Source organism: Schistocerca gregaria, chromosome 3 (assembly GCF_023897955.1).
Source record: "Schistocerca gregaria isolate iqSchGreg1 chromosome 3, iqSchGreg1.2, whole genome shotgun sequence".
Classification (NCBI taxonomy): Eukaryota; Metazoa; Arthropoda; class Insecta; order Orthoptera; family Acrididae; genus Schistocerca; species Schistocerca gregaria.
In genome coordinates, this window is record NC_064922.1 from 730,829,167 (window position 1) to 730,856,312 (window position 27,146).

A 27,146-nucleotide genomic window follows, 5' to 3' on the forward strand; every position below is an offset into this window, starting at 1 on the left:
GGTTACGTTCTTATTGACAACATCAATCTCCAGGATGCTGTAGGCACTGCGATCCTTCTGCGCGACGGTATACCCTTTACGGATGTGCAGCGGCTGCCCAGTGGTCGTGGCAATCCTCTTCGAGTGAATGGTGTGCAGATTGTTAACGTGTACGCCCCCTCAGGTAGCACTGATAAAAGAGATCGTTCAAAATTTTATAAAACCGAGGTTCCCATTCTTCTTACTGCTTATCGTGCACATCTCATCCTCGGTGATTACTTCAATTGTGTGCTCATCGACAGAGACCAAACTCCTAACACGAACAGATGTTTCGAACTTGAACATTTAATTCATGTCATGCGTCTTCACGATACACGTTGAACGGGTGGCGTACACCTTCGTAACCAGTCATTCTTCCAGTCGGCTGGATAGGATCTATGTGTCCGATGCCCTCCAGCGACACATTGTGAACTGTGACATAGCTCCTGTCAACATCTCCGACCATTGTGCATATCAGTGTTACCTCAACCTACAACGCCAGCCAATTGACCGCGGGAAGGGCTACTGGAAATTGAATGTCAGCCTTCTGCAGGATGCCCAACTTGAAGAGGAGGTGAACTTAACGTGGCAACAGCTCCAGCGGCACCGACGTCGTTACGCTAGCGTTCTACAGTGGTGGATTCAGTGTGCTAAGCCTAAATTACGCCTCACCCTCATGAGCTACGCCCAACAAAAAAGCTTTTGGCAGAAACAGACTATTGAATTTTATTATCGCTGTTTGAGAGAACTGTACAGTCGCACTAACAATCCTTCTCGCGACATCGACGTAAAGATCAAACGATATAAAGCCAAAATCACGGCGATAAAACGCCAACGAATGCATGGCATCATCGTGCGAGCCCACCCCAAGGACGTTGCCGCCGAAGAACGGGCCTCTCTGTACCACATCCTGAGAACGACGAAACGGTGTAAAGCCATGTTGATTGAAGCCGTCGTTGATGACGCTGAGAATGGCATCACGAAGCAACGTGACATCATCTCGCACGTCTACGACTATTATAATCAACTTTACAAGAAGCAACTCGTTGATGAACACTCGTGCGAGGATTTTCTTAGGACCTTGAGCTGTCGCTTGTCACAACAGGATAATGCAAAGCTGGAATCTGTTTTCACAGAGGACGAAATCAGACTGGCGGGTCACAGTGCAAAGAAAGGGAAATCACCAGGACCCGATGGTCTCAGCGCTGAGTTTTACCAGCGATACTGGAACCTCCTCGGTCCGACACTTCTCGAGATAGCGAATGAACTCTGGCACCTGGAAGTCATACCCAAGGCATTTACAGAAGGTATCATCCCGCCCTTAACGAAAAAAGGGAACAGCAGGAAGGTCGAAAACATGCGACCCATCACGCTCCTGAATGCCGACTTCAAAATCATCACCAGATCGATTAAGCTAAGGATGCAAACCGTTATGTACAAGGTTTTAGGCAGTTACCAGTACAATGCAGTGCAAGGTCGAAGTGCAATCTCAGCTGCCTGCGATTTGAGGGACATCATCTGTTCATATGCTGAAACTAAAGGACAAGGCGCTCTGATCTTTCTAAATTTTGAGAAGGCTTATGACCGTGTACGTCATGATTTCCTCTTTCAAAGCATGAAGAAACTAGGATTTGGACCTCATCTCATAGAATTAATTCACAAACTTACTATTAACGCCTCATCACGGATTCTCATTAATGACCATTTTACAAAAGAAGTTTCCATTGAGCAATCCATCCACCAAGGATGTCCTCTGTCAATGATTTTGTACGTCATTGCAGTAGAGCCGCTACTGAAAAACTTAGCGCATAGCGGGATCGGGCTTAGCGTCGAGTCTCTCACTATCCCATGCATTGCGTATGCTGACGATATATGCGTAACTGTGTCATCATCGCAACAACTTCTGTCAGCAGCAACTCTTCTACAAACATTCACGCTTCTTTCAGGAGCAATACTCAATAGAACTAAAACCACAGTTTTGCAGATCGGTGGCGGTATCGGAGACATATCCCATGTTACCTGGTGCAAGGTAAAGGATTCTCACACAACCCTCGGTGTTACCTTTGAGGCCAAACCAAACAAATTCCTGACGAAGAACTGGTCACACATGCTTAATAAATTACGTGGTGCTTTGATGCTTCACTCCGACCATGACTTGAACATACTACAGAAAGTTAAGACCATCGAGATCGCCATTACGAGCAAGATGAATTATTTGGCGCAAATTCTTCCAATCTCCGACCACCTAGCCAAGAGTATACAACAAGCGTTATGTTGGTTTATTTTTAGGGGGCATATTTTCAAAGTTCAATTCGATACCTTAACCTTACCTTCGTCCAAAGGTGGCCTTAACCTCATTAAAGTACACAAAAAATGTGTCACCCTGCTCCTAAATCGCATCAGGAAGGAGTTTCGTACCCGGAGGACCAGTCACATCAGAAACCTCATTCAGCGGTGGAAGCCTCATAGCTTTGACACACGCGTTAATATCGCCGGCATTACACTTTCTTACCGACATGTGCGACTGTACTACATGGAAATGAGCTACATTCGACACACCATCGTCGATAACGGACGTCTGACGAACAGGAAGCTTTATGACCTTCTCATAACAACAAACCACAGGAATCGTCTCGAAGAAAAACATCCACATACACATTGGAGTATAATATGGCGGAATGTGCACAATGACATGTTACCATCACGCGTCATAGCCGACTGGTATCTCATAATCAACGATAAAGTAGCAACGAATGAAAAGCTACATAAAAAAGGCCTTCATCCAACGCCCAACTGAGACGCATGCAGAAGAGTCGATACGCTCCTTCATAGGTTCACGTGCGGACATGCACAAGAAATTACAACATTTCTTCGTCAACGAATGTCAGTGATAGACCGTACGACGCCCAGTGGTGTAGACCTTTTAGAGATCATTCAGCCACAAAAACTGAGGTATCTACGAGCAAAAAACAACGCTACAACGTGGATCATGGGCCACACAGCATCGTTTATTATGCAGAATAGGCATGCTACTTTCCTAGACTATTGTTCTTACATAGAAATTGAACACTTTAAAATAAGCCAACATTGTGACTACAGGAGGATATTTGGAAATATGCTGAAAATCATAATTAACGGATAAATGCTTCAAATACGATATTTGGATAGTAGAGGTTGCCAGTTGCCCGTATGTATGAATCCTATTTGCTTCCTGGGATTTTAGTTCCTGCCGGAATTTTACAGATACTATTCAGATGCTCACCAATGCAGAAGACATTTTTTTCTTTCCCATTTTCCTCTCAACATTTTCCTTCTCTCGTAGAGCAGCGGAGCAACTTTCCTTCGACAATGAAGTGATAGTCCTTTGTGCACCTCAAGAAGACATTTCCTTTCTTTTCTTAGATTGCGCAACGGCAGCCTAGAACTGATATATACTATGTTCATTCTATTCTCATTACAAATCGGAGCAAATGTTTAATTTCCCTTCCTAAAAAAATTTAATTTAAAAAAAATTAATAAAAAACTAAAAAAATAAAGTAAAAAAGGCGCTAGTTTAAGGCCCCACACAAAAAAGATGGTAAAAAAGTGGTCTAGGGTTAGTGTCTTTGATTCATAATCAAAACTTCTTCACTCCCGGGTTCGATCCCCGCCACTACCTAAATTTTGACAAATAAGCAGCATTGGCGGCCGAAGACTTCCGGCATAAGAAGTCAGCCTCATTCTGCCAACGGCCTTTTCAAAGAGGGTGGAGGAGCGGATAGAGGTTCACGGCACTCTCTTGTCCTAGGGGTGGGAAATTGCCCCTAAAGGCGGAAGAATCAGCAATGATCAACGACATGAGGACGCACAAGGCAATGGAAACCACTGCATTAAATACACGTAACGTGTATCCGCAGGACATGTGATCTCTCCATTGGCAAAAGATTCCGCTATAGTCCCCCATTCGCATCTCCGGGAGGGGACTGCCAAGGGGGAGGTTACCATGAGAAAAAGATTGAATAATCAACGAAAGAATAATGTTCTACGAGTCGGGGCGTGTAATATCAGAAGCTGGAACGTGGTAGGGAAAGTAGAAAATCTGAAAAGGGAAATGCAAAGGCTCAACTTAGATATAGTAGGGGTCAGTGAAGTGAAGTGCAAGGAAGACAAGGATTTCTGGTCAGATGAGTGTAACAGGTATAGGATTCGTTATGAATGGGAAGGTAGGGCAGAGGGTGTGTTACTGTGAACAGTTCAGTGACCGGGTTGTTCTAATCAGAATCGACAGCAGACCAACAACGACAACGATAGTTCAGGTATATATGCCGACGTCGCAAGATGAAGATGAACAGATAGAGAAAGTGTATGAGGATATTGAAAGGGTAATGCAGCATGTAAGGGGGGACGAAAATCTAATAGTCATGGGCGACTGGAATGCTGTTTTAGGGGAAGGAGTAGAAGAAAAGGTTACAGGATAATATGGGCTTGGGACAAGGAATGAAAGAGGAGAAAGACTAATTGAGTTCTGTAACAAGTTTCAGCTAGTAATAGCGAATACCCTGTTCAGGAATCACAAGAGGAGGAGGTATACTTGGAAAAGGCCGGGAGATACGGGAAGATTTCAATTAGATTACATCATGGTCAGACAGAGATTCCGAAATCAGATACTGGAATTTAAGGCGTACCCAGGAGCAGATATAGACTCAGAACACAGTATAGTAGTGATGAAGAGTAGGCTGAAGTTCAAGACATTAGTCAGGAAGAATCAATACGCTAAGAAGTGGGATACGGAAGTTCTAAGGAATGACGAGGTACGTTTGAAGTTATCTAACGCTATAGATACAGCAATAAGGAATAGCGCAGTAGGCAACATAGTTGAAGAGGAATGGACGTCTCTAAAAAGGGCCATCACAGAACTTGTAAAGAAAACATAGGTACAAAGAAGGTAGCTGCGAAGAAACCATGGGTAACAGAAGAAATACTTCAGTTGATTGATGATAGGAGGAAGTACAAACATGTTCCAGAAAAATCAGGAATACAGATATACAAGTCGCTGAGGAATGAAATAAATAGGAAGTGCAGGGAAGCTAAGACGAAATGGCTGCAGGAAAAATGTGAATACATCGAAAAAGATATGATTGTCGGAAGGACAGACTCAGCATACAGGAAAGTCAAAACAACCTTTGGTGACATTAAAAGCAAAGGTGGTAACATGAAGACTGCAACGGGAATTCCACTGTTAAATGCAGAGAAGAGAGCAGATAGGAGGAAAGAATACATTGAAAGCCTCTATGAGGATGAAGATTTGTCTGATGTGATTGAAGAAGAAACAGGACTCGATATAGAAGAGATAGGGGATCCAGTATTAAAATCGGAATTTAAAAGAGCTTTGGAGGACTTACGGTCAAATCAGGCAGAAGGGATAGATAACATTTCTTCAGAATTTCTAAAATCATTAGGGAATGTGGCAACTAAACGACTATTCACGTTGGTGTGTAGAGTATATGAGTCTGGCGACATACCATCTGACTTTCGGAAAAGCATCATCCACACAATTCCGAAGACGACAAGAGCTGACAAGTGCGAGAATTATCGCACAATCAGCTTAACAGCTCATGCATCGAAGCTGCTTACAAGAATAATATACAGAAGAATGGAAAAGAAAATTGAGAATGCGCTAGGTGACGATCAGTTTGGCTTTAGGAAAAGTAAAGGCACGAGAGAGGCAATTCTGACGTTACGGCTAATAATGGAGGCAAGGCTAAAGAAAAATCAAGACACGTTCATCGGATATGTCGAGCTGGAAAAAGCGTTCGAGAATATAAAATGGTGCAAGCTGCTCAATATTCTGAAAAATGTAGGGGTAAGCTATAGGGAGAGACGGGTTATACACAATATGTACAACAACCAAGAGGGAATAATAAGAGTGGACGATCAAGAACGAAGTGCTTGTATTAAGAAGGGTGTAAGACAAGGCTGTAGCCTTTCGCCCCTACTCTTCAATCTGTACATCGAGGAAGCAATGATGGAAATAAAAGAAAGGTTCAGGAGTGGAATTAAAATACAAGGTGAAAGGATATCAATGATACGATTCGCTGATGACATTGCTATCCTGAGTGAAAGTGAAGAAGAATTAAATGATCTGCTGAACGGAATGAACAGTCTAATGAGTACACAGTATGGTTTGAGAGTAAATCGGAGAAAGACGAAGGTAATGAAAAGTAGTAGAAATGAGAACAGCGAGAAACGTAACATTAGGATTGATGGTCACGAAGCCAATGAAGTTAAGGAATTCTGCTACCTAGGCAGTAAAATAACCAATGACGGACGGAGTTTAGAGGACATCAAAAGCAGACTCGCTATGGCAAAAAAGGCATTTCTGGCCAAGAGAAGTCTACTAATATCAAATACCAGCCTTAATTTGAGGAAGAAATTTCTGAGGATGTACGTCTGGAGTACAGCATTGTATGGTAGTGAAACATGGACTGTGGGAAAACCGGAACAGAAGAGAATCGAAGCATTTGAGATGTGGTGCTGTAGACGAATGTTGAAAATTAGGTGGACTGATAAGATGAGGAGATTCTACGCAGAATCGGAGAGGAAAAGAATATGCGGAAAACACTGACAAGGAGAAGGGACAGGATGATAGGACATCTGGTAAGACATGAGGGAATTATTTCCAAGGTACTAGAAGGAGCTGTAGAGGGCAGAAACTATAGAGGAAGACAGAGATTGGAATACGTCAAGCAAATAATTGAGGATGTAGGTTGCAAGTGCTACTCTGAGATGAAGAGGTTAGCACAGGAAAGGAATTCGTGGCGGGGCCCATCAAACCAGTCAGTAGACTGATGACCAAAAAAAAAAGGGCAGAAAGGAAAAGAGTGGCATGACAAAGACGCCTCTGCGGCACTGGCGGACTTTCTTGATATCTGCGACAGATCATGAAAGCATAGGTTGTGTTAGTAGTGGGTATCACGCAACTCGATACGAGTGACAGAGCCCTGGAGTGGGTGCAGTATCTATGCCTACGCTCCTTCCCCACCATGGTCAATTCCAAGCGCTCCGTCCGCCGTCTGCTCCCGCTAGCGACGACTTTAGGAGTTCCCTCTTCGGTAGGGTACGCCTATCTACATCCTGGTATTCCGCTTTCGGTCTGGTGCAGTTCTACAGGCCCCTTTGCAGTTTCTTCAGCTAGAGACGTACTGTGGCGTCTCATCTTACCTCCGGTACACCTGGTGCTGTGTCTAAGATTCGTTTCCGATGTCCATATCCTTAGTTCTTCGTACTATTGGGTGTGGAGCTCTGCTGCTGTCCCCTTTGTGTTTTCAGCAACCTCAGAGTAGGATCTCAGACTATACTCAGTTGGTACCCTGTGTGATGATTCATTAGGTTTTCCATCACATTTATCTTTACAGACTCTCTTACAACACTGCCCCAGTATCTGTTGGCCTGTGTCAGAACCCTCCTTCCTCATAGACCATAGAATGATTCATTTTCACACAGCGCTGGTTGATTTAGTTGCCTGTCTTAGTCGCGTGTGCCTCCGAGTTTCTTTGCACTTGATATCCACATTATAGTCGTTTGGTCATTGTACGGCATGCCACATTGAGAAGGTGTATTATAAATTCCTGGTTTTCTTAGTCCCAGACTGCCTTACACATTTCCCAGTAGTCCTCTTATTTTAGTAGGTGACAGGATACACACTTGATGTTGTGCTTCCTGAGAATCCTGCTGATTGTGGCCGAAAAATATCCCGAGTAGGGCAGGTACGCCAGTCTTTTCATCTTCTGTATCGCGTTATGGGGTGGCTGGTTGAAGGTGCTGTTGAATTTTTTTGGCTTAGCATCCATTCCTACAGAACGCTTATCGTAGATGCTCTATTTCTACTGACAAACTGACAAGGTGTGTTGCCTGTGTTGCCTGTGAACCAATGTCTTCAAAACCCTATTCTTCTGTGCAGGATGGCGACAGCAGTTGGCTTGCAGGTATATATCAGTGCTTGTTGGATAGTGATACACGCTGTGGGCAAGCGATTAATATTTGGATGGCTTGAGATAAGGTGTTCCTCTTACTCATTAAGCTTATCCCTGCTATGACATCAGTTCAAAGCTGTTTCATTCATATTCCTGAAGAAGCATGAGGATTTGTATCTAGCCGACGCTAATGCCTCCTCTTGAAACCTGTTGACAATTACTAGAGACAGAGGGCTGCCCATGGCTAAACCTTCTGAATGCTCTTAATATCGGTCTTCTGCACAGAAAAGAAGTTGGGGTCAGTATATGACCGAACAGATCCAACAGTGTCTTGTAAAATTTCTCTGCAGTCAGTTCCAATGTGCCTTTCAGTGGCACCTAGAGAACTGGGTACCACGTCAAAACTTACCGTCAAATCAGATTTTGTGATTTTTGTTCAGCACACTAGGAAACTTAGATTTCAAGTTCAATAATAAATATGTAGTAAACAAGAAAATTTTGGGGCTTTGAACGCTCATTTCTCAACCGATGGCTAAGGCGCAGTCGACCTTATAAAGAGAAATTTCAAATATTTATCACTTATATGCGAATGATTAGCGTTTCAGGAATTGGCAAGAGTAACGCCGTAAATACAGGGTGTTTCAAAAATGACCGGTATATTTGAAACGGCAATAAAAACTAAACGAGGAGCGATAGAAATACAGCGTTTGTTGCAAAATGCTTGGGACGACAGTACATTTTCAGGCGGACAAACTTTCGAAATTACAGTAGTTACAATTTTCAACAACAGATGGCGGTGCAAGTGATGTGAAAGATATAGAAGAATACGCAGTCTGCGGCTGCGCCATTCTGTACGTCGTCTTTCTGCTGTAAGCGTGTACTGTTCACAACGTGCAAGTGTGCTGTGGACAACATGGTTTATTCATTAGAACAGAGGATTTTTCTGGTGTTGGAATTCCACCGCCTAGAACACAGTGTTGTTGCAACAAGACGAAGTTTTCAACGGAGGTTTAATGTAACCAAAGGACAGAAAAGCGATACAATAAAGGATCTGTTTGAAAAATTTCAACGGACTGGGAACGTGACGGATGAACGTGCTGGAAAGGTAGGGCGACCGCGTACGGCAACCACAGAGGGCAACGCGCAGCTAGTGCAGCAGGTGATCCAACAGCGGCCTCGGGTTTCCGTTCGCCGTGTTGCAGCTGCGGTCCAAATGACGCCAACGTCCAGGTATCGTCTCATGCGCCAGAGTTTACTCCTCTATCTATACAAAATTCAAACGCGGCAACCCCTCAGCGCCGCTACCATTGCTGCACGAGAGACATTCGCTAACGATATAGCGCACAGGATTGATGACGGCGATATGCATGTGGGCAGCATTTGGTTTACTGACGAAGCTTATTTTTACCTGGACAACTTCGTCAATAAACAGAACTGGCGCATATGGGGAACCGAAAAGCCCATGTTGCAGTCCCATCATCCCTGCATCCTCAAAAAGTACTGGTCTGGGCCGCCATTTCTTCCAAAGGAATCATTGGCCCATTTTTCAGATCCGAAACGATTACTGCATCACGCTATCTGGACATTCTTCGTGAATTTGTGGCGGTAGAAACTGCCTTAGACGACACTGTGAACACCTCGTGGTTTATGCAAGATGGTGCCCGGCCACATCCCAAGGACGACGTCTTTAATTTCCTGAATGAATATTTCGATGATCGTGTGATTGCTTTGGGCTATTCGAAATATACAGGAGGCGGCGTGGATTGGCCTCCCTATTCGCCAGACATGAACCCCTGTGACTTCTTTCTGTGGGGACACTTGAAAGACCAGGTGTACCGCCAGAATCTAGAAACAATTAAACAGCTGAAGCAGTACATCTCATCTGCATGTGAAGCCATTCCGCCAGACACGTTGTCAAACGTTTCGGGTAATTTCATTCAGAGACTACGCCATATTATTGCTACGCATAGTGGATATGTGGAAAATATCGTACTATAGAGTTTCCCAGACCGCAGCGCCATCTGTTGATGACAATTGTAAGTACTGTAATTTCGAAAGTTTGTCTGCCTGAAAATGTACTGTTGTCCCAGGCATATTGCAACAAACGGTGTATTTCTATCACTGCTCGTTTAGTTTGTATTGCCGTTTTAAATATACCGGTCATTTTTGAAACACCCTGTATATTGTACGTTAGGAAAGATCATGAAGGTGGTTTCTCATTCAGAATTCGTGTCTGAATATTCATTGTTTGTGGGAAAATGAGTTCTACGTCCTGTAAGAAGGAAAAACGACTACCAGCAAGTGTTGGAAGACAACAGTAGGTTAGTGGCCTCTTGAGACTGCAGTTTATCAGTCCGCAATACTTTTGTCCCCTTTAGTCGGACTCCCACCACTGCCATGGGAATACGGAATCGACAGCCACGGGACAGACATACTCTTCCACACTTAGGAGCGTAAAGGCCCCACGCAACTAGCGCCCGAGAGGAAAACAGTTTCATTTGGCCATACAGTGTCGAACAGTGACGCAGGCATCGGGATGATGTCTAGTGCACCGCGAACTATCAGTTTTATGACCACTATTATGGCTCCCGTGACATGATAGCAGAGTGAGGCGCATTAAGAATGGTGCGCCCCAAGGATCCCTCTAAACACAGCCGCTTTTGTACGTCGGAAACAAGCAGACGAGCAAGGAGAGTGTCTGGAGAGAAGGATTGTAACGGAAACTAGATGGCTGTTGAAAGGATTTGTAGTCAGGCAAGTGAACGGTAGTAGGACAAAATTTTCAGCATTTCAAAACAACGTTAATATAAGTTATAAACAACAACTGCATAGGTCACATTACAAAATATGCTGAACATGCATACAAATCGCTGAAGACCAAAATGCTTAGAATAGTAGAGAAAGCACCTACACCTGGCTTAGGACGGCAAATGGATGACTATTAAGAAAATGATGATGATAATGGAATAACAATTCTCATTGAAGAATATGGATGAATTTTAAATAATTTAGAGTCATAAGCTAATCACAATGAATATTTTATCCCACATATATCACCGCTAACTTGTCATGGGAAAGAGGCTACACAAAGACAGTGATGAATGGTTTCCACTAGGCAATCTAAATGTAGATGGTATCATACCGAAGTCCTTCTCGAGGAGACAATATTATGTCATCATACGCTCCGCTGGTTGTAACATATTTGTGCTTTATATTCGTGTACCGCTGGCCTGCTTGTGCATGAAGCACATTGGTTTGCTACAGACCAAACTGTTAATTTAGCTAGAAATGAACGTATTCATCTACTAAAAGTGGAGGAAGCTTAATGGGTCTTCCCTGATTTCTCACGTACGTAAGTTTAACTCAAAACAAGAATATTTGACATTCCCCACGGCTGACTGTATATTACATCCTCACACGTAAGCAATACTCACGAAACTATAATATGATTAGTATTCACACATCTGTCAAAACCGAAAATGTTTCCGCTTAACATATTTATTCATTAAATACATTGCACAAGTCGTGGTGAGATACTGTTTGCTAACGTAATAGCGGACAATGCACATCTGCTCAACTCACAATATTTCACACGAGGTTCGGCGCAAAAGCGGAGGAATATGAATACAAAAGAATAAAACGCAAGCAAAAAGCACAAATAAATATGCATAAGCGATTAAAGCAAATGTAAAATAAAGCCTGAATAGTTTGTCTCATTGATTGTAATAGCAGTTATTTGCAATACCGAGGTTCAATAATGTGGTGGAAGAGAAAGCAGTACTTGCAAAGAAATGACATCTGCAAAACCAATTGATTTAATGAACAAAAGTGATTTTAATCTTTAATTTCTAAAGCTATTGGAAAAAAATGTTGTTCGCTCTCAAGTACAACTAAGTTATTCAAAGGACATTGAAAGCAGAAGGGTAACCTAACTTTCACATAGTTAATAAGTTGAATACAAAATTCGTTCCAGCAATAGTTCGCGTTTGTTAGGCTTTGGTATTATACGTCAGTCTTCAATTAGCTGGTGCTGTCGGCGAGTTGTCGACGTCTGTATCGGTGTTCTCTAATCCTTCAGCATACAGTCCAACAGTTATGGGCGTCTTGCCTACCTTCTTGACAGTAATTGCCCGTTCCGAATATGGCAGGAACGCGCGATGATTGTCGAATTATCGTAATCAGTAAATCTCTATGTAACCACGAAATTAAGGCACACTTCCTTCTATTAACGAGTGACGTATCACAACGCCCGCATCTCGTTGTCGTGCGGTAGCGTTCTCTCTTCCTACGCCCGGGTTCGATTCCCGGCGGGGTCAGGGATTTTCTCTGCCTCGTGATGGCTGGGTGTTGTGTGACGTCCTTAGGTTAGTTAGGTTTAAGTAGTTATCAGTTCTAGGGGACTGATGACCATCGATGTTAATTCCCATAGTGCTCAGAGCCATTTGAACGTATCACAGCGTACAATGTTCGCTAGCCATCGGTAGTCACCTTTTCCAATCCACTTTCTTTCTGTTCGATCGCTGCACCGCACATTTGACAGTACAACCATCAGCAATAGGAAAGTACATTCAGATACTTGGAACATGACTGACAGTATGCATCACAAATTGTCACACTAGTCACAACTACATGGCGATCGGTACACCGTACATTCATGATTAAAGTTGCCGATATTAGCTTCAGACAAGGAAATGCGTTACAGTATTTTTGCTTAATTTCACAGTTCGCGATACGCACTAAAAAGTCTGTGCTGTCTACAATCAAGACAGTGTTCTTACAGCGTTTACGCAACCTATCAGTCTGCCCCTCATGTGCGCGAGTAGCACTTCCGACTAATAAGCAACACTACAGGTGATTAATTCTTCGTCCGCGGTACACACCAAAGTCACAAAACGCAATACAGTTCAAACAAGTAGTTTACATCGGCCACGGATACAACTCACCCGCCGCGCGGGCTAGCGGATCACGTGGCACTACAATCACCTTCCAGGTTCTCGATCCCGAGTCTTTGTTGACGGTTTCTCCGTCTACCTGTCGATATGTTTCTACCCCTCTCAACATATGTTTGCTTCACATTATACTTTCAAATATTCCAGTTACATCAAATTACCGTTTTATACAACATTTTGCACCATGTTAATCCATTCATGGGAAACGAATTTCAAGAACATGTTAATAAAAGAGAAAATATACAACATCAGAACAAATTAAAATAAAAATTAAATTCATGATCCACTGTGTGAAGTTTAACAGTAACATCGATTTTCGAAGAAATAAATTTACAGCGCTCACCCTCAAATAACTCTTTCACTAAATCACGAAAATAAAACAGAAATAAGGAACAACAAAGAACAAAAAAAAGGAAAAGAAATCTTTATCGTTCTGTCCTGATATCTTTACAGTATCTGCGCATCGCTCAGATTAATTTTGTGGAAATTCTTTTTGTCGCACCTAAATAAACATTCAAAGAAGACTGTATTGGGTGCTTTAAAATGGAGTCCTCTTTGTGTCACAATGACGAACTAAAATTCTCACAGGATATTTACCTTCAATCAGCATTGTAAAAATGATGTAATCTATTACTTAAATCTTCTGCTCTCGATAGCCTACGTCGACATCTAGAGCAACACGGTGTAGACGGTGGTAAGTGTTACAGATCGATTGGTTGTGCGTATAGGCAGACATAAGCACACACTGTCGGAACAGTTGACTGACGCTTGCTGGATATGCTTCTCCCAACACCGCTCGTCCGTTGAGCAAACAGCCTGCAACGAGACATTAGTGGCTAGAAATGAGACATCCAGAATGGCGAAAGCAGTATCTATCAAAAATGCGAATAGATGAAGAGTCAAATATAACCTTTGTTTACCCTTTCATCTTCGTCAATGTTTCAGGCAAATAGATAGCATTTTATAAAGTACAACATTTAATAAACGTCTGCTGTTATTACAGTAATGAAAACAACCGTTCGTATCACACTGACAAAAGAATTGCAGCACCCAGAAGGGGATGAAACTTCACATATTGAGCGATATGTGATATTATTTCAGTGATTACAAAACTGAGTGAAATTTACAAATAACTTCGCAATTCGAGTCCACCTCAGTATGGCGTTGCACCCTCTCTAGCCTAGAAGCGTGAACTGATTCAGTTAGGGAGAGTCTCATGCAGTCATTGTTTTCTCTTCCCAGGAAAGATGCCCACAAGTGTGGTAAGTGGTCTTTGATATCCTGGATGGATCCTGGCACTGGGACAGAGTCAACGTGAGAGCAGGTTCGATACCAGTTCTGTCGGGGACAGGTGAAGCGATGTCGCTGGACACAGGACTACACCAAAATCAAGCGGACAGTTCACACAGACCCGTCACAGTTCTGGGCTACATTGTCCCGTTGAGGAAAAGCTCCACGATACTGCGGCGTGAGATGTACACGAGGATGTTAGATGTCCATGACGTACCGACGTGCCGTCAGAAATCCCTCCATCACTGCCTGCTGTGTCCTGAAACCATACCCAACAGTTTCCCGTATCAAGACGCCAGGAGCAACACCAGTGAGCCTCTCCAAAACACAAGAAGAATGACCCTTCTTCCCAGATTGGCACCCTGGTACCCCACTAACCGTCACTGGTCATCACTGGTACCACGGAACTACGATTCTTCGCTGTACGAAAAGCGACGCCTCTCATCTGGTCCATGCTTCCCGGTCACGCCACAGCTCTAAATGCAGCCGTTTGTGCTGTGATGTTAACGGCAGGCTGTGCAAGGTACGGTAATCCCCCTCTGCTCTCATCAATGGTGTGGCGTACAGAATATTGCAGGGGGTCCATTTCTGGCTCTCCAAAGGCAGGCGCAGATGTAAAGGGGTTACGATGTGCCTGATGCACACAACAGTACTCTTTCCATAGACGGTCAGGTGTGGTCGACGGGAACCTCGACGACCAGTAAGTCTGACATGAAGTCCCCATCAAATCCAATATCTGACCACTATTGCCCCAAATGTCCCACGTATCTGGATATTGCACGATTCGACCTCCTGGTCAAGTGAAGAATAAGAGAAGTAATAGAACCCAGTACGTTGTCCTCGATGGCGTGTGTTCATCGGAGGTAAGGGTATCATCTGGAGTGCCCCAGGGAAGTGTGATAGGTCCGCTGTTTTTTTCTATCTACATAAATGATCTTTTGGATAAGGTGGATAGCAATGTGCGCCTGTTTGCTGATGATGCTGTGGTGTACGGGAAGATGTCGTCGTTGAGTGACTGTAGGAGGATACAGGATGACTTGGACGGGATTTATGATTGGTGTAAAGAATGGCAGCTAACTCTAAATATAGATGAATGTAAATTAATGCAGATGAATAGGAAAAAGAATTCCGTAATGTTTGAATACTCCAGAGCATAAGAAGGTGGACAAGCATGTAATGGCAGTTGTGGGGAAGGCGGATAGTCGTCTTCGGTTCATTGGTAGAATTTTGGGAAGATGTGGTTCGTCTGTAAAGGAGACCCCTTCTAAAACACTAGTACGACCTATTCATGAGTACTGTTCGAGTGTTTGGGATCCCTATCAGGTCGGATTGAGGAACGACATAGAAGCAATTCAGAGGCGGGCTGCTAGATTTCTTACTGGTAGGTTTGATCATCACGCGAGGCGCTCTTTTCGTGAATCACTACTGAGAAAATTTAGAGAACCAGCTTTTGAGGCTCACTGCAGTACAGTTTTACTGCCGCCTACTTATATTTCGCGGAAAGACCACAAAGATAAGAGAGATTAGGGCTCGTACACAGGCATATTTTTCCCTCGTTCTGTTTGGGAGTGGAACAGGGAAAGAAGATGATAGTTGTGCTACGAGGTACCCTCCGCCACGCACGGTATGGTGGATTGCGGAGTATCGCTGTAGATCAAGATGTAGATGAATGAGGCCGCTTCCAAACTCTATCAGGTGCTGATATCGGCGTCTCACAAAACTGCATGGAATATCCACGTTTTCCACAGTGATGTCGCCGTATTTGATGCTGTTCACGTCCCTTGTATTCACCATAAGGCCTGGTAACAACATTAAACAGAAACAACGCGCTGTTATGGCCGTTCTAGCTGCCGCAGAGAACTGCAACGCTGATCATTGACACACCCACCATTGGTGCGTAAGTATACGAAGCTACTCTGACATTCGAGCATGTCTTCTGTGTGCACAACGTTTTTTGTCAGGATGTGTAGAACGTTCTGCTCTTCATCATAGATGTAGTAACGCTCAGCATTATACTTGTTTGATTGTCCTATTGTTATTAATTATTGTATATTGTTCTTCATACCAGACACGTTCACCCACATCTCTCAGTAAAGAAAAGCCTATCACGAGCTACTTAAAAGTGGAAGTGTTTTGTATAGACTCTATTCTCTGTAGACTTGTCGATAACATGCAGCGAATATTTTGCTGCAGAGTGAAATGAAAGTAGAATTCTTAACTACACTATCAAATTCGTTTGTCAAATTCGGTCTTTTCCATCCACAGGTTTGCCAAACAAGCCCGTGCATTACCAACAACGTTTGGTAATACAACCTCACTTTGGATGCAGACGTATGTTTCTCTAAATAATTTATCTCTAGTGGAAATTCAGGCAAATCATTTCTTCAATTGAACGCATCACTGTGTACAAGGAACAAAAACAAACAAAGCTGGTTTAGGGAATGGTGAAACCAAGAGAGAAAAAAGTTATGAAAATCTGCTAATGAAATTATTACGCCCGGAACCTGATGATTACATCAACTTTCTCCAAATGGATGGGCAAGCTTATAATAATCGAACTAACTCGCACTCATGTTGATTGTCCTTTAATGGTGGCTCTTTAAATATCACAATGTGGCAACATATTAATCGTCCGTGGAATAATTGCGGAGCTTCGATCTTTTGTATTTTGTTGCTTTCGTACCAGTATGTTGTGCGCAAAATTTTGACTTTTTTCTTAACCTCTCCCAGAGTAATACCGTATATAACTGGAAAAGACGCAACCCCTTTACCATTTCGGCAATTGCCAGTGCTACTTTGTTCTCATCTTTGACTGTAGCTTCCATAGTTGTGGAAACCCACGATACAGTGAGGTAAAACGTAACAAAACTCTTATTAGCTAAACACGTGCCACGAAACACGGGCACAAACAACATCCACCATCTTCTACAATCTGCTTTCGAGCGAAGTAAACAAGTCGAACACGGTCTATGTTTGAGTAAGGTGTCAAACAGCGCAGTATACGATCAAATATTTGATAAACGTGGCAATATTTGACAAACAGTTTGTTCGCGTACGTGGGCTTTAATAGCTTCTGCTCTGTTTTATGATTTACCACACAATCTAAAGTACCTTCCAATTCTGGTTTCTATGGAAGATCATGGTTTCTTTCTTTTTGACGACGCTCATATCGACACACAATTAATATTAGATTGTCTCAGTCAGTGTACGTGTTTTGTGGAGTGAGATACTAGTCTTTCAAATGGTTCACGATGCCATCAAAATAATCTAAAAACGGAATAATTCATGAACACTCTGCAAAAATCATTTCAAGGAACTCTAAGAAATATATTTACTACACTCTAAATTTACCAATGACATACTTAACACTTAGTCGTGGTATGATGATAGTGAATAAAAGAACAAGAGTACTAAATACTTATTATCAGAATAAAACATAGGAAAAACAAACGTGAAAACTATAATTACAAGAGATAAATAAGTCTATATTAGAAATCCCACTATTTTTACTGCACTCTGGTTATGGATCTGTTAAATTACAATCAAATATCGTGCCAGCTTTCATTTAATGCTAGAGGTGATTGATTTCGCCAACACTGTGCCTCATATTACTCAGGCAGTAAACAGTGAACACAGCACATACGTTCCTAACACGTTCTGACTGCTCAAGGCATGAGTTGATATATTTTTTCATAATGTCTGGACAACAAACATGCAATAATGAACCTGTGCCGGCGGTAATGACGGCAGTAGCGCTGAGCTCACACTAACAGCAATCAACTACCTGCTGGAACGCGTAGCTTTTGATGCAGGGAGCGGATATGTTCCGTAGGACACTATCCTGACAACGTTTAAGCTGCTCAGAAAGAGTTTAAAGGATACCTCAAATTCCAACCTAAATATCCTAGAATATTCTTATGATTTATGTATTTACACTCAACGTGAAGCATCCGCGTCTGGTCTTCATAACATAGATCAGTTGGTGACTAAATTACGCTCTTGGTTGGAGGCTACTAGAGGTAGCATCTCAGACAGGAGATCAACAGTGTTATTATTCAATAGGTAATGGTTAGCAGGCTCATGATTTTCAGTTCGAAACAAGAGTCGACTGTCAATATATTCTCACTGAGAACAAACTAAAATGAAAACTTCACATTAAAAATGCTTTTTCGAAATATAGAACAGCAATCCATATGCCACGAAGGCAAGTAAACAAGTTAAAGCAGTTTTTTTCTTCTCCAGAGGTCAACAACACTGACTCAGTGACGAAATGCCCCACTCTCACTGTTGTTCTTGCTCATTAGGTATGTTGATTTAGAAAACCGCTCCATCCTTTCTGTTCATTATGAGTGCCCGTTGTCGGTGTGCATCAGATACGAAATGAGGAGAAAGTAGTTGGAGTATGGTGACAGGTGACTTAGTGAACGATAGACTTACGAGTAGATAAATCCCTTTGAAATGGGGCCTGTTCGATTGCGGACAGGAACACTTGTATAGATCAGGGAATGATTCGTGGTAACCATCGTAGCAGAATTTAAAATATTACGCAAGACTTGAACCTTAGAGAAGTTCAGTATTTGCAGTCGCCATGAATCTCGAAATCATCTCAGACTTCTTGCTGTTTGGGTACCATTTCCACTGACAAACACACAGGCACTTCTGGAAGTGATGAAATCATATTTCAAGACTTTTGAATCAGGAGAAGACTTTCTCAGTCGCATGTTACCTGATGGCGTGGAGTGCGTCTATCACTACGAACCACAGACTGGAATAAGTTCTTCGCCAAAAACAAAGCTAAAAGCAAGTTTCTGGGGGAATTTTTATGATGACAGTGTTTTGAGAAATGCTGATTCATTATACCCCTAAGGATCGGTAAATGGTGAGAGCTACTTTGATACATTAAAGCATGTTCCACCTTCCTCTCTCAGACCCATCACCCAGAATTACGCTATAAAATTATCATGTGACTTACTCTGCAGTATCTGAAGATGAGACTGAAATGGTTCAAAAATTCGCTTGTGGAATAAACAAGTTTTTCAAAAAGGTGACTGGTTGCAGTTTACTATACTATTTATGTTGTATGACCAATCACGGGTTCCTAAACATCCGTAATGGATTGGCTTCATCTGTTGCTTTTATCGCTATAGGTTGTAAGAAATTTTGTGAGTTTTAATGAAAGGTTCTGCCTCCTGCAAAGCAATGATGTCGTTATTGTCAAAAAATAACTATCTAGTGAATGTTCTATTCAAATTGGAAATCCGTCCTTAACATAACAGTGAATAAAACGTTGTTTGAAGTTGATAACAAGATGTAATCATTTTCCTTCATTGTACTGTATTATAAGTAGCAGTAAAAGGCTTTCCATAGGTTAGTTAAAAATAAAATTCATTTTGTCTCCACAACCGAGGTCGAGAACGTACGCTTGCGCAATAAGGCTTGATACGTAGGTACCACTTCGAATTCTGTTGGCAGCATAACTTTCTTCATCTACAGTATTTCATCAAATGGGACGGGAAGTAGGATAGCACACGTCGTTAGTTAAGTCACATAGCATTTTGCAACATCACATGGAGTGAGAAAATATTACTCTGTTGATGTCCCTCCATCCATCGAACAAGGATGTTCAGCTCCTGTCATCATTTAGCGTTATGCGACATGAGTAGTCGACAAGTCCACTATGGGTTTAGCCCTTTCGTTTGAATCTTTCTTTATTAATTTAAAACCACTTGTTTAATCATTATTCAGGTCCAAATTTGTATGAATGATATTTTTCGTGGCGTCGTACACACCAGTTAATTTAACTAAACAGTATAGAATAATGAAACATGGAATTTAGAAAATAGTGGTGAAAACAAATTTAATAATAACGAACACAGTAAAACCATTTATTTTCTTTCACCTTCTTGAATAATGATCAAACGAGGGGGACCAAGTTTATCAAGCCATATTAGTATGAAACATCGTTTAATGTGCTTGGAAAAACTTTCGAAAAGTCAGATTGTATGGATCAGGCATACAAAGGCCTGAACCCTCTTACCATCAACAGTGTTCGTAAATCCACATGCATTTCAGTGGCTTACTGTCTTAACAACACTTTCTAAATATATTACTCAGTCACAAGTGAGCTTACGATGCCTGTAAGCTGATACATACAGGAGTGTCACGTTCTGGCCTCAGACAAGCAAATAAGGACCAACCGAACATCGCTCCATTCTCAGCCAATAGCGCCGTTTGGATGCAATATGGAGAGTCACCACAACGACCTCAAGGACGTTGTCGGTTTTGCACACTTCGGAGATGCTACTTGTGGTCTAACGAAGCTGAGTAGCCTCGACCCAACAAGCCAAGGATAAGTCTCAGACAGTGCAGAGAATTGATCCCGGGTCCTTCTCATGGCAGGCTGACCACTCAGCGAAGGAGGCGGAATCTGAAGTACTGGCCAAAACTAGGAAAAACGTTTCTCTGCTGACATGTCAGGAAACCGATACCTGTTGTCATACGGGACAATCTGTTCAGTCTGTCTTCTCATTCGCATCTGTCATGTGGGAAAGGAAGCTGAAAAGTAATGCCCCCGCATTTGGTTTATTCCCTTATCAAAATCAGTGGAGGTATTACATATCGTGCATGTTATCTGGTCGACTTTCGCGCTTCGCTGACGCAAGTTGCAACCGCCTACAGCTAGAGGGCTCGCTATTGTAACGTGTAATATTGCCGCGTGTAACGTAACTATGTCGGTGCGCGAGAAACAGCTAGCTGTAAACCAGTTCCTAACTGCAGAATGTTCCTCCCATTGGAATCCATAGGAGAATAAAAGCTGTGTACCTGACCAGCTCTGTCGACAACACTGGGTTGTGCGAGCTCGTAATGAAGGGAACAGTGGTGATAACTTTCACGTGCATGACGAAGCTCGTAGTGGACAATTGCGTACGGCAACTGAAGAGACCCAACGGAATCGGCAATATGAACTTAACAAAGAAAATCATCTGATAGTACAGACACAGCTCTCAGGTAATACGGCATATCATCGGAGAGCATACGGAAATGCAGTACAGAAAACTGGTGCACAGAAAGTGCCTCGAATGCCTACCCCTGAGATGAAACAGAGAAGATTGGACTCCCGTCAGCCATTTCATTTGCGTTCTGAGCGCGAGGGTCGTAGGTTCCTTAACAGCGCTATGACAGGCGATGAATGCTGGGTTCACCATTTTGATCCTGAAAACGAGAGAGCATCAATGTTCTGCCAAAAACGATCACCGATGCCAAAATAGTTTAAGTCCATGCCGTCACAAGGGATGGTCAAACGCACGATGTTCTGCGATGTTCAGGTTGTGGTGCACTTCATGCCTATAGGCACCAACATAAAGTCTACGAGGTACTGTGAGACCCTCAGAAAACTGAAAGCATTCGAAGAGTTCGACCACACATGGAGCACCTTCTCATTCGGCATGGTAATGCCAGACGACACTCGAGCGTTGGGACATCTACGAAGCCGACACCTTGAATTCACAGTCATCGATCATTCTCCATACACTACCAGCTTGGCCCCGCACGATTTTCATCAATCTCCAGAATCTAAGAATCGATGACTTCACTTTGATAGTGATGCAGCGGTGCAAGCAGAGGTCAGGTTGTGGCTCCGTCAAAAATTCAGACATTCTACAGTAACGTTATCAACAAGCTGGTCTTCCTTTGGGAGAAATGTGTTCATTACCAGGGCGACCATGCTGAGAAATGAATATACAGACAAGAAGAACAGAACTGTAGCTTGTTAACTACGTTTCCTTTATTTAATAAATTTTCATAGAAAAACTTGTTACTTTTCAGCACGCTCTTATAGAAGTAGACACTATAGGTAATGCCGTGTGTGGCTACCACACACCCATCCTTCAACCATTCTTCCCAGTGAATCATGCACTCTTTTTAGTAAAACTGGCTCCATTCGTACTGCGCCACATGCATTGGTCACTCGCTCCTGTAACGCCTTTGCGTTATTGGCGATGAGCCGGGCATACACCGTGACTTTAAATGACCCAGTTGACAGAAATCCAACGGATTCGTGTCCGGTCAAAAAGGAGACCATGCTACTGGACGTCCATGGCCAATCCGTCACACATGAAACGTGGCGCCGAGGTACAGTCGCTGGAAGTGGGGTGGTGCCCCATCGTGCGTTACCCATAATCGTCGTAGTTCTGCAAGGGTAACATTCACCAACAGCGCTGGTAAATGATGGCATAGATAGCGCTGATAAACAGAAACTCTTACTCTGTTTGATAAATTGTATGTCCCTACAATTCCTGCAATTCCTGCCTATATAATGACACCGATGTGATGCTGATTCCTCACTTCCTAATCCCTTGAGGATTTGCATCTCGACACATTTGGGTATTATGGTGATTTCCTATGACATTTCTTTACAATAATCTTACAACTAGCACTGCGCAAACATACCTTCAGTAGTCTTGAGTTTCGCAAAGAAAATAATTCAATAATATGAGTTCCTCTTATGATAATAGTTAGTAGATGTCTCTGTACATCCGTTTATAATCTCTTGCAAATCACAGCTGGTGGCTGCCGGGCACACTGCTCCTCTCAACCTCTCGCTTCAGACCTCCTACCAACTCGCTTCACATCTCGCTTACTACTGACTTCCTACGAACGCTAAAGTGCCGTCTCTCCTGCCAACAATGCTTTTTGGTGCAGACAATCCCTGCTACCATTACAAAATGTATCAATGAGTGGTCTTTCCCGATCTTTTCTTAAAATGCATCCATACGCGGTCTCTCCCACCCTTTTTAAAATTATATCAATTTGCGGTCTCTCTTGCCAACAATACTTTGGTGCAGACATTCCCTGCTACCACAATTATTTCCAATATGACAAATGTTAATAATTCCTACTTAATCCTATCAATAAAATATAAAGATCTTTCATAAAATGTGGTTTGACAATAGACAATAGAAATTTGCACATCTTACATAACCCTCCACTGGGTTTCCTTAAAATTTTCCTACGTCGTTAAGACATTTTGACTTGACGTAAGGAGAAAATTTGATTACTGAAATTTGTGTAGTAATAACTAATTTAATAATAAAATATTTCTTTCAACAAAGCACATACATATACTGTCGTAAGTATTTGTTTTCCTAAGTCTAACAGAGAGAATATTCAAAAGAGTATACATCAAAATATACAAATAATATGAGTCAGCAAGTTGGAAGTATACATCGGGTGGTAAAAGTTATTTATATTTCTAATAGTAATTGAAGTAGAAGTAATTGAAGTAGAAGTTCCAACTCCAATTGTCCATTGGTAGTGATGGTATGTATCTTGGTGTGCAAGCTCCTATTGACGTACATCATGACTGTGGTGTGCATCTTGGTATGCCGACACCTCATAGAAAACACTGTAGATTGAAGTAACGTGGTTCACTATTCACTTTTGTGTGCTCCATAACCATGTGATGCGCAGGAATTAAGCTACAGGTACAATCATTTTGTCTAAAGGTTCACGGATATGGTTGATACCGTTATTAGCAAATTTTACATCATCTCTTTCCTCTGTGCTCATAAAAATTATTTATTTTACGTTTAAAAGGACAAAATACGTCACCTTGTGTGACTGTAGAAAGCGTTTACAGTTTTAAACTATTACATGCAAAACACGTTTACCATCTGTAGTGATTCAGCCTACAGTCCGTATAACACTACGTGACAGTCAATAACATAAACAAATATTTCTGTAAGTGGATTTTAGTAGTACATTTAGGCATCAACATTTTAAATAAAATAGAAAAGTACCTTTATACAAACTATGTCACTTTCTGTGACTCTAAATAAATCATAATCTGGTGCACATATAAATAATTACATAAAGACACATATTACTTCACAGGTTGTGAATTCCCAGTTTTTGAAATATGAAAGTACATTTTGACAAACTATGTCATTTTCTGTGACTTTAGTATGTTCGGCAATGTGTTCGTCAGTTACGAGTTATATTGTCAGTCGACTATATATTATGTATGAGTTGTCTAGCATACATCGTCATTGTTATTTAAGAGCAAACATTTGTAATTTATGCAGAGTGCGAATCGGTATGCTGACATTTTGCGTAATCTGTTTTTCCTATGTATGTATCTGATGTAAAAGACATAATGTTTAATGCAGAAAACATTTTTCGAATAGCAAAGTGAATATAGTAAGCAAATTAATGTGGTTTCTTCATCTGTAGTGCTGCGCTGCGCTGTGTCACCTGTTATCAAAATAAGCCGTTACTAAATTATGTTCCTTACATACCATCATCTTCATTCTCCTCTCTCCTTTGTATCTCGTGTCATCTCTCTGCGTAGCCTATAATAAAATATTCATTGTTAATAATAATCAGCGCACGACATGCGCTGAAATATCTTTGTTGTGAGTAATGCTCTTTTGGCATATTTATTATTTTATAAATGACATATAAGTACTGCCAGTATTTCACGATAATTCCGTACTTATACTCTATCATACGTTTTTAGTCACAATTCTGTGACCATGTTATACAATGTAAGACATTCTTTCCTATACATTCTGAGGAAGACACTACTAGCAGTGTTGAAAGCCTGTTAATTCGTTAAAAATAGTGACCGAGGGTTGTTTTTCCTTCGATTGTAACTATTCACGGTCTCTGAACGTGCAGCCATGTACAAAATTTTGTCTTCAGACTTATCCGTTGTTTAAATCCTTCCACCCTTGTCCCGACCATGTCCTTTTAGACGTCAGATAAATCTCTTCATTTCCGCATTACGACAACGATGCACTGTTTACTGGGACCCCCGACACGCTTTATGTACTCTCCACTATTAGTGCTGCCACCTGCTGTCTGTGAGTGGATATTCCAAGTTGACGTCGACCATGTGCGGTGGTCACATTAATGTGACTGAACCGTGTAGTACCAACACAAGACAATAAAGAATTTGTTCACAGCGTCATTACCTCAGGTTTAAAAAGCGAGTCGAAATATTAGCATTCGGTAAACAGATTAGTTGAAATTTGAAACTAAAACAAAATTGTGTTATAGGAGTTTAGCGTGAATACTATGAAAAGAAAGGCGCAATACGGAGACGTACCATACGTAAATTCCGTCAGGTCATCCTGCTTCGTGTGCCGCTCGGGGTTGCCGTGCGGTCTAGGCGTCTCGTCATTGTTCGAGCGGCTTTCCCCCGTCGGAGGTTCGAGTCCTCCCTCGGGCATGGATGTGTGTGTGTGTGTGTTGACCTTAGCGTAAATTATTTTAAGTTAAAGTAAGCAGTGTGTAAGCCTAGGGACCGATGACCTCAGCAGTTTGGTCCCATGGTTCTTACCATAAATTTCCAAATTTCCTGCTTTGTGTACCTGTGCAGAAGAAATTTAGAATTTGTCATTTTAACTTCAGTGAAAATCTCCCGTCCCTTTATATTCAGGGCCAGCGGTTTTCATGCGTGGTCGCGGTGCCAACTGCCTGCAAGTGACAGCTGTATTGCAGCCACTCCGTCGCACTTCCTTGCAGCACTGAGATATTCCTCCTTCCCTCCTTTTCTTGAAAGCACAGTACTGGCAACTTCCTGTAATATGTCCTTTTACACAGCTATCAGTAATGTTTTGACTCCAAAATTAAATTTGATTTTAATTGTGGTCCTATACTAGTTCAGACGGTAACTGTCCACACGCAGATAGAGGTTTTTGTTTTCGTATAAATTAGTGCTTCCTGTTCAGCTTTTAGTCAACTTTTATAGACACGTCGGCTCATGTTAATGAAGAGGAATAGTAACAGTGGTATCAGGAGTCATATTTCTTATCTTTTTATCCACATAATATGAAATGTAAGTCTATATTTTCCGGAGAGAAACATCACTTTATAGGATAGTGTAGTTACTGCTCATAAAGTGATTAAACAGTGTCACTGCTCACCAACGTCGTATTTTACAATCTGGTCCAAGAACTGTGGTCAAAAATAGTCTTTCACAATACGGACACTAGTTGAAGAAACTGAAATTGATAAATGGAAACAAATTAGAAAGTTTTTCCCTCCGTCGTTGTTTATAAATAGGCACATTTTTTATTCATCTCTGTAACCACAAAATTGTGTAATGAAATCATTGAACGCTTCTACAGTATCCTCACTGCTGTTACATACTGTGCCAACGTAAGTAAAAAGTGACGTTTACTCACGATGTCTCTGTTCTAATATTCAGTCCGCAGAATGGTACAATACATTTCTACACCGTGTCATTTCTTGAGAGTCATCATCTCTGCGCATCTCTACGTGATAACAGTATCCTTCTTCCAGTTTAATCTGCTTCCTGGTAACGAAATTAATTCTTGTCTGGTGTCTCAGGATGTCTCCTACCAACCTATCCCTTCATTAGATCAAATTATTCCATGAAACGTCTTTCCTCAGCAATTCAATATCGCCTCATTGTTTTACTAGTCTGCCCAATTTATCGTTGGAATTCAACTACAACACCACTTTTCAAAAACTTCTAGAAAAAGAATCAATAAAACTTTTCAGTTTGTTTTCGTCATGCTCTTATCCAGAGTAGTTTTGCTCAATTGATAATCAAAATATGAATATTTACTACGAATTGTCAAATGAGGTGCATAAAGTCCTTCACGGTATGGAACAATGCACTAAAGGATGATGGCGTTTAGAAATAAATTATTAAAGATGCAGCAAAAACTAATACAAAAGGAACATGCAAAATTATTTATAGGGCGTTTGCAAAAGATGGTGATATGCAGAAACTTGATAAACGCCTTATGTACTCTACAAGATTCGCACGGCATTCGACAGTCTCGACAAGAGTCTGTACATGCAATCGCGTTATAAGTCAGGACAGCACAACAAACCCTGCAGTCTCGAAAATGGTCAAACGGTTCAAGAAATTCTTCGTATTTTGTAACACGCTGATTTTTCTTCA